Below are 18,567 nucleotides of genomic sequence, written 5' to 3' on the forward strand. Positions count from 1 at the left end.
GAGCTGGCAGTATGAGAGGGGACTGTGGGGTCGATGAGCATCAGCCTGTATGAGAGGGGACTATGGGTTAAGTAGGGAGATTATGAAGAAAAGACTATGAGAAGGGACTATGGGGAAAGTGGGTGGACTATGGGGAATAGGCTGTATGACAGGGGACTATGGGGAAAGTGGGGGGACTATGGGGAGCACACTGTATGAGAGGGAACTATGGAGAAAGTGAGGGGACTATGGGGAACAGACTGCATGAGAGGGGACTATGGGGGAACTATGAGGAGCAGGCTGTATGAGATGGGACTATGGGGAAAGTGGGGGGACTGGAGAGTAGGCTCTATGAGAGGGGACTATGGGGAAAGTGGGGGACTATGAGGAGCAGGATGCATTAGAGGGGACTATGGGGAAAGTGGGGGTACAATAGGGAACAGGCTGTATGAGAGGGAACTATGGGGAAAGTGGGGGGACTATGGGGAGCAGGCTGTATGAGAGGGGACTATGGGGAAAGTGGGAGGACTATGAGCAGCAGACTGTATGAGAGGGGACTCTGGGGAAAGTAGGGGGACTGAGGAGCAGGCTGTATGAGAGGAAATTGAGGCAAGTAGGGGGGACTATGAGGAGCAGGTTGTATGAGGTGACTATGGGGAAAGTGGCGGGACTACAAGGAGCAGGCTGTATGAGAGAGGACTACAAGGAAAATGGTAGGACTATGTAGAGCAGGCTGTATGAGAGGAGACTATGGGGAAAGTGGGGGGACTATAAGGAGCAGGTTGTATGAGGGGACTATGGGGAAAGTGGAGGGACTATGAGGAGCAGGCTGTATGAGAGGGGACTATGGGGAAAGTGGGGGGACTATGAAAAGCAGGCTGTATGAGGAAACTATGGAGAAAATTGGGGACTATGAGGAACAGGATGTATGAGAGGGGACTATGGGGAAAGTGTGGGGACTATGAGGAGCAGTCTGTATGAGGGAACTGTGGGGGGACTATGGGGAGCATGCTGTATGAGAGGGGACTATGGGGAAAGTGGGATGACTATGAGGAGCAGGATGTATTAGACGGGACTATGGGGAAAGTAGGGGGACTGAGGAGCAGGCTGTATAAGAGGGGACTAAGGGAAATGTGGGGGGACTATGAGGAGCAGAATATATGAGAGGGAAGTGTGAGGCTCCATTGGGAGTTCTCTGAGAGGAGGGACTAAAGGAAAAATTAATGGAGGGTATATGGGGAGTTTTCTGTGAGAAGAGGGACTATGGAGCATGTGGGGAACATTAGGGAGTGGTCGGTGAGTAAAAAGCTTTGGGTAAATTGAGGGACCATAGCTGGTGTTCTGTGAGAGATGGGATTATGGAGAAAGTGGGGGAACTATGAGGAATGGTCTGATAGAGCGAACTATGGGGAAAGTGAAGGGACCATGTGGAGGGGTTTGTGAGAGACGGTACTATGGGGAAACCATAGGACATGGTCTATGAGACGAGGCCTATAGAGAAGTGGAAGATGAGGGTCTGTAAGAGATCAGAGACTTCGGGGACACTCTGTAAAAGTAGGGGTACCACAGGGAGGCGTCAGTTAATTTGGCCATTGCGGAATGAGGGAAACCATGGTCAGCGGTCTCTGGTGGGGACCGTTGGAAGCAGTTTGTGTCAAATGAGAGACAATCGGGATCACTAGATAAGAGGAGTGACTGAGAAAAGCGGTCAGGTGCCCATCATATAGATTAATGGCGGAGTGTACGGCATGTGCTGTGATGAATATAAAGTCTGCACTGTTGCATCATGATGTTGTTTATGGGGGTCTGTCTGATAAGTGACAGTGAGCCCTGGACCCCTGAACACATTCCCTGCCCCCCAGTTCTGCATTACCCAAGATACAAGACCTCTGCACACAGCTCCTGCCCCCCAGATCTGCATTACCTAAGATACAAGCCCCCTGCACACAGCCACTGCCCCCAGTTCTGCATTACCCACAGGTACAAGTCCCCTGCACACAGCCCCTGCCCCCAGATCTGCATTACCTAAGATACAAGTCCCCTGAACACATTCCCTGCCCCCCAGTTCTGCATTACCCACGATACAAGCCCCCTGCACACAGCCCCTGCCTCCCCCCAGTTCCGCATTACCCACAGGTACAAGGCCCCTACACACAGCCCCTGCCCCCAGGTCTGAATTACCTAAGATACAAGCTCCCTGCACACAGCCCCTGCCCCCCAATTCTGCATTACCCACGGGTACAAGCTCCGTGTGAAAAGCCCCTGCACCCCAGGACTGCATTACCTAAGATACAAGTCCCCTGCACACATTCCCTGCCCCCTAGTTCTGCATTACCCAAGGTACAGCACCCTTGCACACAGCTCCTGCACCCCAGGTCTGCATTACCCTAGGTACACCCCTGCCTCCAGGTCTGCATTATCCACTGGTATAAGCCCCCTTCACACAGCTCCTGCCCCTCAGTTCTGCATTACCCAAGGTACAAGCCGCTGCACACAGCCTCTGTTTGTCAGGGCACGGAAAACCCACCAGGAGGCAGTAAACCTCATATGCTATCCAGGGGTGTACATAGAAATCATGGGGCCCCATAGCAGAAGTTCTAATTGGGCTCCCCCCCCTCCCAAAAAAAATTGTTGGGGTCACAGGGGAGCATATCTCATAACTTTCCAGCCTTTACATAGTAATTTCCTCCTGCTGAAGTCCTAGTTTCATTTTGCATTACCCCCATAAAGTATGATGCCAACAAAACAAAAGTACCCCCCCAACACAGAATGATACCCCCATGGTGAATTCCTCTACATTAACCTCCACATGCACAGTATAATTACTCTATTGTACCCCACCTCAACTCCCAAGGCAATGTATGGTGACCCCGACACAGTATGATCCCCCAGCTGTGACCCCCATACAGCCCTTCATGCAGTATAATGGACCTACATACAGTATGATGGCCCCACACCTCTCCACACTGTATAATGGCCCGCACTAGCCCTCCACACAGCATGATGGTACCCACACAGGGCTGCCACCAGGAATTACAGGGCCCCATACTGGCTACATTTTTGGGCCCCCTTGAGACTCTGCCCAGGCTCCACCCCAGCTCCGCCTCAACCCCTCGAACGTTCCACAGTCCCACCGCCCACTCTTGGAAAAACTCTACTTTCTGCACCACGTCTTCACCAATCACACATTAACAGTACCCATTGAACCCCAGCTCACATATACAGTACAGACCAAAAGTCATTTAAAGTTCCATAATTCATAGTTTTGATGCCTTCAGTGTGAATGTACAATTTTCATAGTCAAGAAAATACAGAAAAATCTTTAAATGAGAAGGTGTGTCCAAACTTTTGGTGTGTACTGTATACAGGGTGGTCCAAAAGTAGGTGGACAGAAAGTGTAATAAGGTTACGAAGGGACAGATTTAACAAACATGGTGTAAAGTGAAACTGGCTCATTTGCCCTTAGCAACCAGTCAGATTCCACTTTTCATTACTCACAGACTCTTTGGAAGATGAAAGGTGGAATCTGATTGGTTGCTAAGGGCAACTGAGCCAGTTTCACAGATCTAGTTTTCAAAGATAGATCTCCCCCAAATCTGTTTTCTTTTCAGATAACACATAATGGCAAATAATTTAAATACAGATCAAAGAAAATGGATTTTAACAGAGTATTGGAAATCTCAAAATGCTGAAACCGTTAGAGCAAATTGGGTTGAAACATTTGGTACTCAAGCCCCAAAGAGACAAACCATTTACCGCATTCGTGACAAATTCAATGCCACTGGCTCAATCCTTAATGCTCCAAAAACTGGTCGACCCAAAACAGTCTGTACAGAAGATAATAAACAACTTGTTGCTGAAACATTTGTTCAGAGTCCAAAAAAGTCCAGAAGAGCCTCTTTGGAATTGGGAATTTCACAAGCTTCTATCATGTGAATCCTGAAATCTATTGGGTGGAAAGCTTATCGTCCACGTCTAATTCATGGTTTATTGGAAGATGATCCAGACAGGCGGCTGCAATTTAGTGTTTGATAAATCTCCCCCTTCATAACCTTATTACACTTTCTGTCCACCTACTTTTGTACAACCCTGTGTATATATATATATATATATATATATATATATATATATACTGCTCAAAAAAATAAAGGGAACACTCAAATAACACATCCTAGATCTGAATGAATGAAATATTCTCATTAAATACTTTGTTCTGTACAAAGTTGAATGTGCTGACAACAAAATCACACAAAAATCATCAATGGAAATCAAATTTATTAACCAATGGAGGCCTGGATTTGGAGTCACCCCCAAAATTAAAGTGAAAAAACACACTACAGGCTGATCCAACTTAGATGTAATGTCCTTAAAACAAGTCAAAATGAAGCTCAGTATTGTGTGTGGCCTCCACGTGCCTGTATGACCTCCCTACAACGCCTGGGCATGCTCCTGATGAGGTTGCGGATGGTCTCCTGTGAGATCTCCGCCCAGACCTGGACTAAAGCATCTGCCAACTCCTGGACGGCCTGTGGTGCAACGTGACGTTGGTGGATGGTGCGAGACATGATGTCCCAGATGTGCTCAATCGGATTCAGGTCTGGAGAACGGGCGGGCCAGTCCACAGCTTCAATGCCATTATCTTGCAGGAACTGCTGACACACTCCAGCCACATGAGGTCTGGCATTGTCCTGCATTAGGAGGAACCCAGGGCCAACCGCACCAGCATATGGTCTCACAAGGGGTCTGAGGATCTCATCTCGGTACCTAATGGCAGTCAAGCTACCTGTGGCGAGCACATGGAGGGATGTGTGGCCCTCCAAAGAAATGCCACCCCACACCATTACTGACCCAGTGCCAAACCGATCATGCTGAAGGATGTTGCAGGCTGTCACATGTGCTCAGTGTGAACCTGCTTTCATCTGTGAAGAGCACAGGGCGCCAGTGGCAACTTTGCCAATCCTGGTGTTCTGTGGCAAATGCCAAGCGTCCTGCACGGTCTTGGGCTGTGAGCACAACCCCTATCTGTGGACGTCGGGCCCTCATACCACCCTCATGGAGTCGGTTTCTAACCGTTTGTGCAGACACATGCACATTTGTGGCCTGCTGGAGGTCATTTTGCAGGGCTCTGGCAGTGCTTCTCCTGTTCCTCCTTGCACAAAAGCGGAGGTAGCGGTCTTGCTGCTGGGTTGTTGCCCTCCTACTGCCCCCTCCACGTCTCCTGGTGTACTGGCCTGTCTCCTGGTAGTGCCTCCAGCCTCTGGACGCTACGCTGACAGACAAAGCAAACCTTCTTGCCACAGCTTTCATTGATGTGCCATCCTGGATGAGCTGCACTACCTGAGCAACTTCTGTGGGTTGTAGAGTCCGTCTCATGTTACCATGAGTGTGAAAACACAACCAACATTCAAAAGTGACCAAAACATCTGCCAGAAAGCATTGCTACTGAGATGTGGTCTGTGGTCCCCACTTGCAGAACCACTCCTTTTATTCAGTGTGTCTTGATAATTGCCAATAATTTCCATCTATTGTCTATTCCATTTGCACAACAGCATGTGAAATTGATTGTCAATCAGTGTTTCTTCCTAAGTGGACAGTTTGATTTCACAGAAGTTTGATTTACTTGGAGTTATATTCTGTTGTTTAAGTGTTCCCTTTACTTTTTTGAGCAGTGTATATATATATATATATATATATATATATATATATATATATATATATGTATATATAAAACCATATAATATAGGATGAGAGATCCTGTAGCCAGGAGCCAATTCAGTCAGTGCATATAACTTTATATATCTGTGGACAGTATAACACATCCAGTGTACATATTGTTATATACCATCTGGTGTCTGTAGCCATGGTATATTATATATTGGTGATCCCGGACCCTGAGGAGGGGAACACATGGCATTACCAGGAATGCTATGTGTTCTGCTTAGTTAAGGGTTAAATGGCGGGAGAATGGCTTTCCCGCCGCTTTCAGATGATCATGTAGCTAGGAGAAGTTAGGAAATTGATTGGATCTAAGGCCCGGCCATTCAGGGCACCGTCACAGGGGAGATATGTTTTTTGCCCTGGAGATGGACCGTGATTGGAGCGGGTATCAGCTGGGGGATATAAGGGAGCAGTGCCGGAGGTTCATGTCTGTCCTCCGGCACTGTCGTACCTGAAGTGCTGCCCTGCCCTCCCTCCATGAATTTTTGGCACGGCCTAGCGTTAGTCGTCCAGGTATCTGGATGGACAGGTAGTTGATTAACGGGCTTAAGCCTGATGGCCGAGCTGCGGTGTTGGAAAAATGGTTTGAACCTTTTAAGAAATTATGTTAATATGGTTATATTTATATGATATGTTTTAATATTTTAATAAAGGCTGTGGCCAATCTTTTATCCACCAAGTCAATGTGTCAAGCAGTATTTGTTATGCGCTCTTTAGGTAGAGAGTTAGATTAATGTGTAATGCCTTTGCAATGTATCTGTAAAAATCGAAAGCTATACTATGGCTCTGTATGGCATCTGATTTTTTTTACGCACCCAGACTTGAATGTGCGAGTCTCATCTGATTTATAGAAGAAACCAGAGCACGCTGCACTATTTTTCTCACACAAATTCAGTGAAAAAAAAAATGTCTCATCTGCACTGTGTCACTGAATAACAATGGTCCGAGTGTGGTCCGTTATTTCAACAGACAGCACCCGGACCAAAAATACGATCATGTGAATGAGCCCCAATCCTGGCTAGAAATCAGACATGAATTGCAGCAGCTGCTTACTGATGGTCTCCTGGCCAATCTCCTGCCAGCTTCCAGGATTTAAACCACAGAGAGGAAGCAGTCAGCAGATTGTGTGCTGTGATGAGGGCCTTTATGAGAGGGTGTAAAGATGGCAGCTGTGATGACCAGGGTAAGTGGAAGGGCTCTGGCGGGTGCAAGGGTTAAGTTACTTGCATGTTGTCTGGTTATAGGTAAATTCCACTTTTACATTGTGCTGCTGTTTTATGAGATTTGCATTGCTGGGTTCTTCATGGTTGAGGCATGTCATTGTATGATTTTCCAATTTTCTTTTTTTTGTCTTATTGCTGAAACTAGAACTTGGCTTCTTCACTCTTTTTAGGCCATTTTTTTAAAAAAAAACCTTGTTGCTTACTGAAATTCCTGCTGTGACTTTGCTGCTTGCCTACAGGACTGAGTTAGTACTGGGCTAGCTGAGGCCTAACCCTGACAGCACATGTAACTCCTTTAGTGATATGGGTTAGGATTAGTGATGAGCGAGCACAAAAATGCTCGGGTACTCGTTGCTCGGGTCGAGCAAATTGGAATACTTGGGTGCTCGACCCGAGCAACGAGCCCAATGTAAGTCTATGGGAAACTCAAACATTTTTCAGGCGGCTCCCCCCGGCGGTCTGCAGAGGGCCTAAAAATTGCCCAAATGGATGTGAACAGTGCTCAAATGACATGGAGAAGACCCCTGGAAGCATTTCTGACTCCCAGGTCACTACTGTCTACAACGTTGTCAGAGTATTACACTACTTTTACGGACTCACAATAAAACATAAAAAAACAAAACCAAAATGGATTTTCCTGGGAAATATATTAAGGAACATCCTTTCCAGGGTAATGACTTGTATATAAGGCAAAATAAATAACCAAAAATACTCCTCCACACCTTGGGCTATGTTCACACGTAGTGTTTTTGATACGTTTTTGCACTTTTGCATTGCTTTCAACAAAGACAAATGCATTCACTGGGAAATGTAATTTTAACATTTTACAACCTTATCTGGCCATGTGGTGTGTGACACATCATCAGACACATGCATACAGTGCTGAAAAGACATGGGAACAGCATGGGGAAGACCTCTGGAAGCATTTCTGACTCCCAGGTCACTGCCTAAAAGTGTGGCCATCATAAGTGATCCTTGGCGCATGCGAAGATGCCTCCCGCCATGCACCTGTCGTTGCAGACTTGCAACAATCACTGTCCACGTCTTTGTCCCAGTGCAGCGTTCAGTTGTCCCTACCCCATTCCTTGGAATGCAAGCGCAAGTATGCAGCCACCCACCCACCCACCCACCCACAGGCTGCAATACTACACTGCCAAATTTTTGACAGCTGCTTGCACTTGAAAATGTGGCCTTTTAGGCTTGTGGAGGCGGAAGCTTTTGATAACCTCATGCAGGAGGCGGCCGGGTGTCCATACTCCTGTCCCCAGCCGCCACTGTTTCTCCCGGTGTTGTCTCCTCCTTCCAGAAGCACGGTTCCCACAACATTACCCGTGCCCTCCCCAGTGCACTTACTGGGAAGGACTGCCTAACCACAAACACGTGGACAGGTGAATGTGGCCAGGGAAGGTACGAAGCCAGTCCACAGCTTTTTTTTGCTGAGAGTTGTATTTAGCTCGGTGAAAGGACTGGCATAGAGTGAAACCGTATCTACTCTGGGTGTCATTTCTCCGTCACCAGGTTCCGTCCATTGTCACACACGACCATGCCTGGCTGTATGTTCAGCGGTGAGAGCCACAGATCAGGCTGCTGTGTTACAGCTTTCAACAACTCTGCAGTGCTGGGCGGTTTGTCAATTAAGCATTAAGCATGTTATCTTCAGCACAGCCTGTTGCCGCTTGGCCAAGGCAGTGCTGCAGTGCTGTCAGCTTGTGACTGGTGTGGTCATTTTGGAGATGGAGGAGGAGGGGCATAGGCTGAACAATGTGATTATATTGAGGTTAAATTGGTGACGCTGTTTTTTTATACTAAAGAAAGATCCTATTGTTTTGTTTTTTTACGTTATTTTTTAAGACAAATGCATTCACCGGGAAATGTCATTTTAACATTTTACAACCTTATCTGGCAATGTGGTGTGTGACACATCATCAGACACATCCTTTTTTATTTATGATGGAGGGACTCTGAAAGTCATAAAGCCTATTTTTATAGGGACATCTGATGGCCCTTACTATTCTTAAAAGGCCAGCAGTCGGCCCTAGCTATTGTTAGAGAGCCATCAGCCAGATATGCTTTGCTGTTCCCATTATTAACAAGTGGGTCTCCTATACTGTTATTACGTATCCAGTGACTGCAAGGGCTGCCAAAAATTTGGACGCAACCCAATACCCCTTTGAAGAGACATAGAGGAGGGTCTCAGTAAAAAAAATGTTCCCATTAGAAAGGAGTGGGTCTCCTATAGTGGTAATGCCCATGCTGTGACTGCAAGGGCTGCCAAAATTTGGGAAAAACCCCACTAAGAATTTAAAGACACACGGAGCAGGGCCACAGTAACAAGGTACGACATGTTCCCATTAGAAAGGAGAGGGTCTGCTATACAGTCATAGGGTATACAGGGAGTCCAACGGCTAACCAATTTTAGGAAAAACCCCACTAAGAATTTCAAGACACACAGAGCAGGGCCACAGTAACAAGGTACGACATGTTCCCATTAGAAAGGAGAGGGTCTGCTATACAGTTATAGGGTATACAGTGAGTCCAACGGCTGACCAATTTTAGGAAAAACCCCACTAAGAATTTAAAGACACACAGAGCAGGGCCACAGTAACGACAAATTCCCATTAGAAAAGAGAGAGTCTGCCATAGTGTTGGCCTATGCAGTGAATGCAAGGGCTGCCAAAAATTTGGAGGCACTTCAATGCCCCTTGGAAGAGACGTGGAGGAGGGCCTCAAAAAAAAAAAAAAATGTTCCCATTAGAAAGGAGCAGGCCTCCTATACTTGTAATGCACATGCACTAAGAGTATGGGCTGACAAACATTTACCCCTGGGGGGTATACATGAACATACTGTATAAAAAAATTTTTTAACGGGCATCATAAACACCCTTTAAAAAAATTATGTGGGTGTTGCATCATGGACCACGGTCATCATGGTGATATGGTGGTGGAGGATGAGGAGAAGGAGGAGGACAAGAGCAAATAGCCAAAATCAGGAAGCGTATACCCATGTGTGGGTGTGAAAAGGTGCATGGGAATACACCTCCCAAGAAAAGACACTGGATTTGAGTTTCTCACGCTGCTATCATTCGGTGTTGAGAAGCCTGGCCCAATCCAGCCCTTGTTCATTTTTATAAGAGTCAGCCTGTCAGCATTTTCAGTTGACAGGCAGATAATTGATTTTTGGGCGTTCTGTGTAACTGCCAGGTACCACTGACCTAGATGCTGTACCGAAATCTCGCACATCAATCTCCTCATCTCTAGTGTCTAGCAGTGGCTGTCCCTATTGACTACACGTAAACCCTCAGTCATACTGATCATTCTATTATAATGGGAAGTCGGAAAAGATTAGTGTTGGCAGGTGTAACATACCTGGCGGTGTCCTTGCATAGTGGTCCATCTCCCACTGTGCAAGAGCGTGCACTTGATTTCCAGTCCAGACTATCACTTTGGCTTCTTTCCATATGGTCTGCTTTGCTCTGCTCTGTCTGCTTAGGGCGATGCCCGCTAAACTTCCTGCTTCTTGTAGCTGCTGCAGACACACCCCTAATGCGTCCTCAGCCTTTTGCTGTCTGTCACCTGGTATTTAACCCAGCTCCTCCCTGGAATCCTTGCCTGAGCATCTTGTTCTGTCAGTTGGCTTCTAGTCACTGATGTGCCAGGTCCTGTCTATATTTCCTGCCTTGCGAAATCAGTTCCCGTGTCTGAACTGTGTCCTGTCTGTGCACTCTAGCCAGCTGTCTTTCTGCCTTTCCTGGAGGCTGTATTTCCAGGCCCGTGTGAACACACTCTTAGCCTGTTCGTCCCGCCCTCTGGGGGCCGCATACCCAGACTCGCTCCTGTATCTCGCTTCAGTAACAGTTCCTGTCTGAACTGTCTCCTAACCTGCTTCCTGTTTTTCTCTATGTCCATACCTTCCCTTTCTCCTGCATTGTCTGAACCAGCACTTGGCTTTACCTTGGCTCGTTCCTGTATTTGTTGCAGTAACAGTTCCTGTCTGAACTGTCTCCTAACCTGTCTCCTGTTTTTCTCTACGCCCATATCTTCCCCTTTTCTGCAGAGTCTGAACTCGTACCTAACTCCTGCTCGTTGTCACTGTACTTCCGTTTGTGAGTTTGTGGTCCACTCGCTACTTCACTGCAAGTACCCTGTGGGTATGTGGTTCTGCCTTTCCCTTCCTGTCTGTTCCGTGTGAACAGAGCCCTGCTCCCTCTGCCCTGCCTTGCTCGCCGCTCCGGCGGTTTCTGCCTGCTCTGCCTTGTTAACCGCTCCACCGGTTCTTGCCTGCTCTGCCTTGCTCACCGCTCCGGCGGTTCTTGCCTGCTCTGACCCTTTGCTCACTGCTCCGGCAGTCTCGCTCTGCTCTGACCCTTTGCTCACTGCTCCGGCAGTCTTGCTCTGCTCTGACCCTTTGCTCGCTGCTCTGGCAGTCTCGCTCTGCTCTGACCATTTGCTCGCTGCTCCGGCAGTCTCGCTCTGCTCTGACCATTTGCTCACCGCTCCAGGCGGTCTCGTCTTGCTCTGCTCTTGCTCGCCGCTCCGGGCGGCCTCACTCTGCTGTGTTTGTCCACCGCATCTGCGGTTCTGTTCCTGAGTCCCAGTCTATACTGGGTCCTATCCACTCTGTGCTCCAACCTGTCGTACCTGCCAGTACCTCCCTGCCTGCATACCAGTCGTGCTTACCAACATCCACCTGCCTGCATACCGGCCGTACCTGCCAGTACCTCCCTGTTTGCATACCAGTCGTGCTTGCCAGCATCCACCTGTCTGCATACCTGCCGTGTCTGCCTGTACCCACCAGTCTGTGTGCCAGCCTAACCTGCCTGTTCCTGTATTCCCCGGTGTGGGTCAACAGCCGTGTCCAGGGTCTGACCTGGAGTAGCACCTGGTCCCTCTGCCCTGTCCCTCCTTGGTGCACTGGCGTAGTATGCCATCGTGCGACCTTGGTCGGATCGGGTGGATACTTAGTTACGCCCCTCCAGGCATTCACTCTCCGGTACGGTCCAGTGGAATCACTACATATACACGCACACGCCAGTCAGTTCGGGCACGTGCATTACAGCAGGACAAGTGTCTTGTCAATAGCCAACTCATGTCTATGGCCACCTTAGCATCCGGAAAGCCATTCTCCAACCTACCATAAAAATGGAGGATAGGTAAAGGCTGTTAGAGCCTCAGCTAAACCTCACGTAAAAGAAGTCATGTAACAGTTATTTTAAAATAATAATGTAAATAAAACACAAGTCCGGATAAATGTCATTTTCCAAAACTTTATTTAGCATTGACTTTTTAATTAAAATCATTAAAGTATAAACTCTATTTTAAATGTAAAAATAGCTGCAGGGGCAACAGTTTTTCTTCTGAAACTCCTTTGTGGTCAAGTTGTTCTGCTGTCAAAGGCCCTGCTTGTTCTTGGTCTTCCCCATCGTGCAAATTCTGAAGACCAGGATTGCTCCTCGGGGTCAGGCTTTTGTTGACCAGTCATGAGGTCAGAATGCCATGGAGATATATAGCCTTCAGTTTAGGAAAGCAAGAGGGGAATAAGATGAATGTGATGTACTGACAAGACAGAGCTAAAAAAACAATATGTATGAAATAATATGTGACGTTGCAAGTTGCACAAAAACTGGGCCACAATGACCAAAGTGCAGTAGCATTAAAGAGCTTACAAAATGCATGTTTTAAAGAGAAACTGTCATGTGCCATTAATATGATTTTTTTTTTCCAAAACAACTTCAGGGAAACAAAATCATTTAGACCAGGTAAAATATTTCCATATTTATGGCAAGTGACAGATCCTCTTTAAAGAAGAACTCCCGACAAACATATTATCTTGTAAACCTTTCTAGATACAGGGAAGGAAATAATTATTTGATTAATTGCTGTTTTTGTAAGTTTGCCCACTGACAAAGACATGAACAGTCTATAATTTTAAGGGTAGGTTAATTTTAACATTGAGAGATAGAATATCCCCCCAAAAAATCAAGAAAATCACATTGTATAAATTAGATACATTTATTTGCATTTTGCAGTGAGAAATAAGTATTTGATCCCCTACAAACCATTATGAGTTCTGGCTCCTACAGACTAGTTAGACGATCCTAATCAACTCGTTACCTGCATTAAAGACAGCTGTCTTACATAGTCACATGTATAAAAGACTCCTGTCCACAGACTCAATTAATCCATCAGACTCTAACCTCTACAACATGGGCAAGACCAAAGAGCTTTCTAAGGATGTCAGGGACAAGATCATAGACCTGCACAAAGCTGGAATGGGCTAAAAAAACATAAGTAAGATGCTGGGTAAGGAGAAGACAGCTGTTGGTGCAATAGTAAGAAAATGGAAGAAGTACAAAATGACTTCGATCTGGGGCACCATGCAAAATCTCACCTCATGGGGTAGCCTTGATCATGAGGAAGGTGAGAGATCAGCATAAATCTACAGAGGGGGAACTTGTTAATGATCTCAAGGTAGCTGGGACCACAGTCACCAAGAAAACCATTGGTCGGGCGAGTACAGAGCATCTTTAGCGTGCTCGGTGATATGTTTGAATCACTCCCATGTGAATGATTTGCGACTGTTTGACAGCTTTAATACATGTGAAGAATGCTTGTTTCTTAAGCATTCTTCACATGTATTAAAACTGTCAAACAAGCACGCTGAAGATACTTGGTACTCGCCCGAGCATACTCGTCGAAAGGGTTAACTGAACATACTCGCTCATCACAAGTGCAGGCCCATCTGAAGTTTGCCAATGAACAACTGGATGATTCTGTGAGTTATTGGGAGAAGGTGCTGTGGTCAGATGAGACAAAAATTGAGCTCTTTGGCATTAACTCAACTCGCTGTGTTTGGAGGAAGAGAAATGCTGCCTATGACCCAAAGAACACCATCCCCACTGTCAAGCATGGAGGTGGAAACATTATGTTTTGGGGGGTGTTTCTTTGCTAAGGGCACAGGACTACTTCACCGCATCAATGGGAGAATGGATGGAGCCATGTACCATAAAATCCTGAGTGACAACCTCCTTCCCTCCACCAGGACATTAAAAATGGGTCAGGGCAGGGTCTTCCAGCAAGACAATGACCCAAAACATACAGCCAAGGCAACAAAGGAGTGGAGGGAGTTGAAACTCCGAGTTGCCAATCGACAGCCTCAAAATCTGAATGATTTAGAGATGATCTGCAAAGAGGAGTGGACCAAAATTCCTCCTGACATGTGCGCAACCCTCATCATCAACTACAAAAATAGTCTGACTGCTGTGCTTGCCAACAAAGGTTTTGCCACCAAGTATTAAGTGTTGTTTTCCAGAGGAATCAAATACTTATTTCTCACAGCAAAATGCAAATAAATTTATCTAATATATACAATGTGATTTTTTGGGGGGATATTCTATCTCTCAATGTTAAAATTAACCTACCCTTAAAATTATAGACTGTCCATGTCTTTGTCAGTGGGCAAACGTACAAAAACAGCAAGGGATCAAATAATTACTTCCTTCACTGTATGTATGCTATGTAGTATTATCGTGTTACAATACTTACTGATCACCTTCTACCCCAGTTTTCAGTGCCGCCTAGGTTCATTAAAAGCTGTTAGAATTTTTTTGCACACCGCCAAATCTTTGTTCAATTAGTCCATAACCCCGATCTTATGAAACCTTTTCTTCATCCCAATTGAGCTTAATGGCATATGGCTGAAAGAGATCTTCCCCATCAGAATCACCCTACATGTAAACTTCAGGGAATCCAACAATGGCTAAAAATTTCTGACCATCACATCACACCGCATTCACCTTTCCATCTTCCAGTAATCAACTTGACAGCCGGCAGCCTACACTGCCCTTTTAGCGAGTCCACTTCTATTCCTATATAAGACACTCTTGAAAATGGAATTCCATTAATAATTTCTCCTCTGCTTCCTCACTACCTGTCTAAGTCTGTCTTCGCTGCCAAGACTTAGGTTAAAAAAAAACAAAAAACATCCACGTACTCTCCTTCCCTGATGCTCTTACTACAAATGTATAAGTGGATGACAATGAACACACCCTGCGCTGTGACTAGTATCTCACTGTTCTGAGCTTTCAGCCATGTAGTGATCACCTCTTTCTTATAACACTTCTCAGCTTTCAAACACTTTATTAACGTGTTAAACATATTTCCTTCCTTACTGCATGCATCTTCATCTGACAATACAGCCCCATCCAGTGAATTAGAATAAGACTTACTTGGCTACTGCGGTGCTGCTTGGATTGTGTCCTTGCTGTGACTTGCTCTTGTTTGGCCACTGTTTGCTGCGTGAGACCTCCATGCCCCGGCCACCTCTTATCGTCTAGTGTCCACATCTTGTTGCACCTTGTCACTGCTTTGATCTCTGCAACAACATACACTGTGCGAGTATGCGTTCACATGTGATTTCACTGAGGATGCAACAAATTCCTGCCCACGCCAATTACTCCCTGTACGTGGCCTGTGCTGTGACTACTCACCTAATCCTGGATGCTGTCCATGCTTCCCAACCTAAATTTGTCCTGGCCTCTGTTCCTCACATCTCCTAGTTCTGAGTCCATGATCTGCTCCTGCTATATACTGGTTATGTCCAAGGCCTATTTCTAGTTATAGCTTGTGGTCATGAACCTGATCCCGGCTGTGTCCCTGGTGCCATGATCCTGCATGCAGCTCTTTGCTGTGTCCTAGTTATCCGTCACTCTGCTTACAGCTCCACATCTGGTACTTAAAGGGGTTTTCCAATGAACAAAAGTTCATTTTAATCAATACATCTTGTAATAATAATAATTTCCACATTTGGATGTGTTTAAATAAAATGTCCCTGTGCTAAGATAATCTTATAACGTGCCCCTGCTGTGTACTGTGTAATGACCCAACTTCTGTGTGCCACTGAAGCACATGGCCCGAACAGATGCCACATAAGCACATGGTCTGATGTCCACATGCTGCTGAAACATGCGGCCCGGCGTCTCTTTGCCACCAAAACACACGGTCTGGCATCTGCGTGCCACCAGAGCACACGGCTCAACTTCCACGAGCCAACAAAGTACGTAGCCCGGTTTCCGCTTGTCACCGAAGCATATGACCCAGCATCCGTATGCCACTGAAGTATACGGCCACGTAATCAAATGTCACTGAAACGCACGGCCCTGTGTCCATGTGCCACCAAAGTACACGGACCAACATCCACGTGCCACCGAAGCACATTGACCGACATCTGCCTGACACCGAAGCACATGGCTAAATGTTTGCAGCACAGGTAGAGAATATAATGCCATGCTATGGGTCATCTATGTACGTATATAAGAATATGACAAGCTATCAAAGTATGAAACTACAACCAAACTGTAGATAATAATACAACCACTAACATACAGCATGTTATCTGAAAATGAATTACTGGAGAGTTTACCCTCCAGGTCACGCTCATTGGCAATTGGTCTGCCTCTGTTTTTTTTTCCCACCAAAGCACAAGGCCTGACATCCGGGTACAAACGAAGCACACTGCCCAAAGTTCATGTGCTATCGAAGCACAAAGTCCGACGTCCGCGGGCCACCGAAGCACAAAGAACAGCGTCCACGTGTCACAGAAGCACAAGGTCCTCGAGTTTGAGTCCCACTGAAGCACAGGGCTCGGCATCCGGGTGCCACCGAAGCACACGGCCCCACGTTCGGGTGCCACCGAAGCTCACAATCCCGGCGTACATGTGCCATTGAAGCACAAGATACCGCGTTCGGCTGCCACCGAAACACACGGTCCCGCTTACAGGTGCCATTGAAGCACATATCCCGGCACCTGGGTGTCACCGAAGCACACGGCCTGCGTATTAGTGCCATTGAAGCACATGGCCTGCCTGTATGGGTGTCACCGAAGCACACAGACCCGTGTCTGGGTGCCACCGAAGCATACACACCCGCATCAGGGTGCCACCGACGCATACGGCCTACCTGTACGGGTGCAACCGAAGCACATGGCCCCACATGCGAGTGCCACCGAAGCACACAGACCCGTGTCTGGTTGCCACCGAAGCACACAGACCCGCATCCGTGTACCACTGAAGCACATGGCCCTGCTTCTCGGTGCTACTGAAGCACTAAGATCGGCGTCTGGGTACCATCGAAGCACACGGCTCCATGTACGAGTGACCCTGAAGCACAAGGTCTCGTGTCTGGGTGGCACCGAAGCACTCTGCCCCGCGTCCGGATTCCACCGAAGCACATGGCCCTTTGTCTAGGTGCCACATAAGCACACAGATCTGCATTCAGGTGCACACGAGCTCTGCACTGATGTTGAACCAATTCCATAGCTGAATCCTATGTAGGAAGTGATACAGGGACTTGCTGGACTTTCTTCGGAGTCCTGAAGTCTTCACAACAAATTAACCTCCCCCTATGAAGTTATTATTTGTTATAGTGCCTTTTATTACATGGAGCGTTACATGTGAAAAGGGATATACATAGCAAAAAACAAGTACAATAATCTTGAACAAAAACGAATCACCGACTGGTACAGGAGGAGCGAGGACCTTGCCCGCGAGGGCTTACAGTCTACAATGAATGGGTGAGGATACAGTAGGTGAGGGTAGAGCTGGTCGTGCAGTGGTATGATGGAGCGGTGGTTACTGCAGATTGTAGGCTTGTCAGAAGAGGTGGATCTTCAGCTTCCTTTTGAAGGTTTCCACGGTTGGCAACAGTCTGATATATTGGGGTAGAGAGTTCTAGAGTAGGGGGATGCATGGGAGAAATCTTGCGTGCGATTGTGGGAAGAGGAGATAAGAGGGGAGTAGAGAAGGAGATCTTGTGAGGATTGGAGGTTGCGTGCAGGTAAGTACCGGGACACTAAGTCACAGTTATATGGAGGAGACAGGTTGTGGATGGCTTGGTATGTCATGGTTAGGGTTTTCAACTGGAGTCTCTAGATAATGGGGAGCCAGTGAAGGGATTGACAGAGGGGAGAGGCCAGGGAATAGCGGGGGGGGACAGGTGGATTAGTCGGGCAGCAGAGTACAGTTATCTGACAGGAGAAAACAAACTCCTTTGCCATGCTTGCCGATGAGGCGAGGGGTGTGGGAAAGGTGGAATCCAACATATGAAAGTGCAGCTGGAGAGGCCATGTCAGAGGGGGTGAGTCAGGTACCATTGATGCCAAGGAAGGAAAGTTTGTTAATAATGAAAAGGTCATGGATGTAGGAAAGTTTGTTGCAGACGGAGAGAGCGTTCCATAGAGCTCCTGTTAGTGGGATTGGGGAAGCGGGGGACCCCATAGGTCATGTTTTCAGAATCTCCTTAGTATTGCACAGGTGAGAAAATTCCTGATGCCTTGATGATACTTCAATCACCTGTGTAATACTAAGGAGATCCTGAAAATATGACCTGTGGGGTCTGTGAGGATGGGGTTTGGGAAACACTGCGTTATACCTTTTGTGTATCTGTTGTATGGTGGCAGAAGGTGCCAAGCCCCCCCTGCTTTGGGCAGAGGGGGGGGTATGTAAGGTTGCTGCTGGACAGGTCGTGGACGGGAGGTATGTGTCCCCGAAGTGCCAAGCTTTGGTGATGTAGGACATGGAGAAGCAGGCTCCAGCACACATAGTGTAGGGAGTTAGTGGGCCCGGATTAAAAGGCCGAGTTTTACGAGCAGCTG

This window comes from Phyllobates terribilis, unplaced genomic scaffold (assembly GCF_046119375.1).
Source record: "Phyllobates terribilis strain yellow unplaced genomic scaffold, ASM4611937v1 Scaffold_12__6_contigs__length_324123572, whole genome shotgun sequence".
In the NCBI taxonomy this organism is placed as follows: domain Eukaryota; kingdom Metazoa; phylum Chordata; class Amphibia; order Anura; family Dendrobatidae; genus Phyllobates; species Phyllobates terribilis.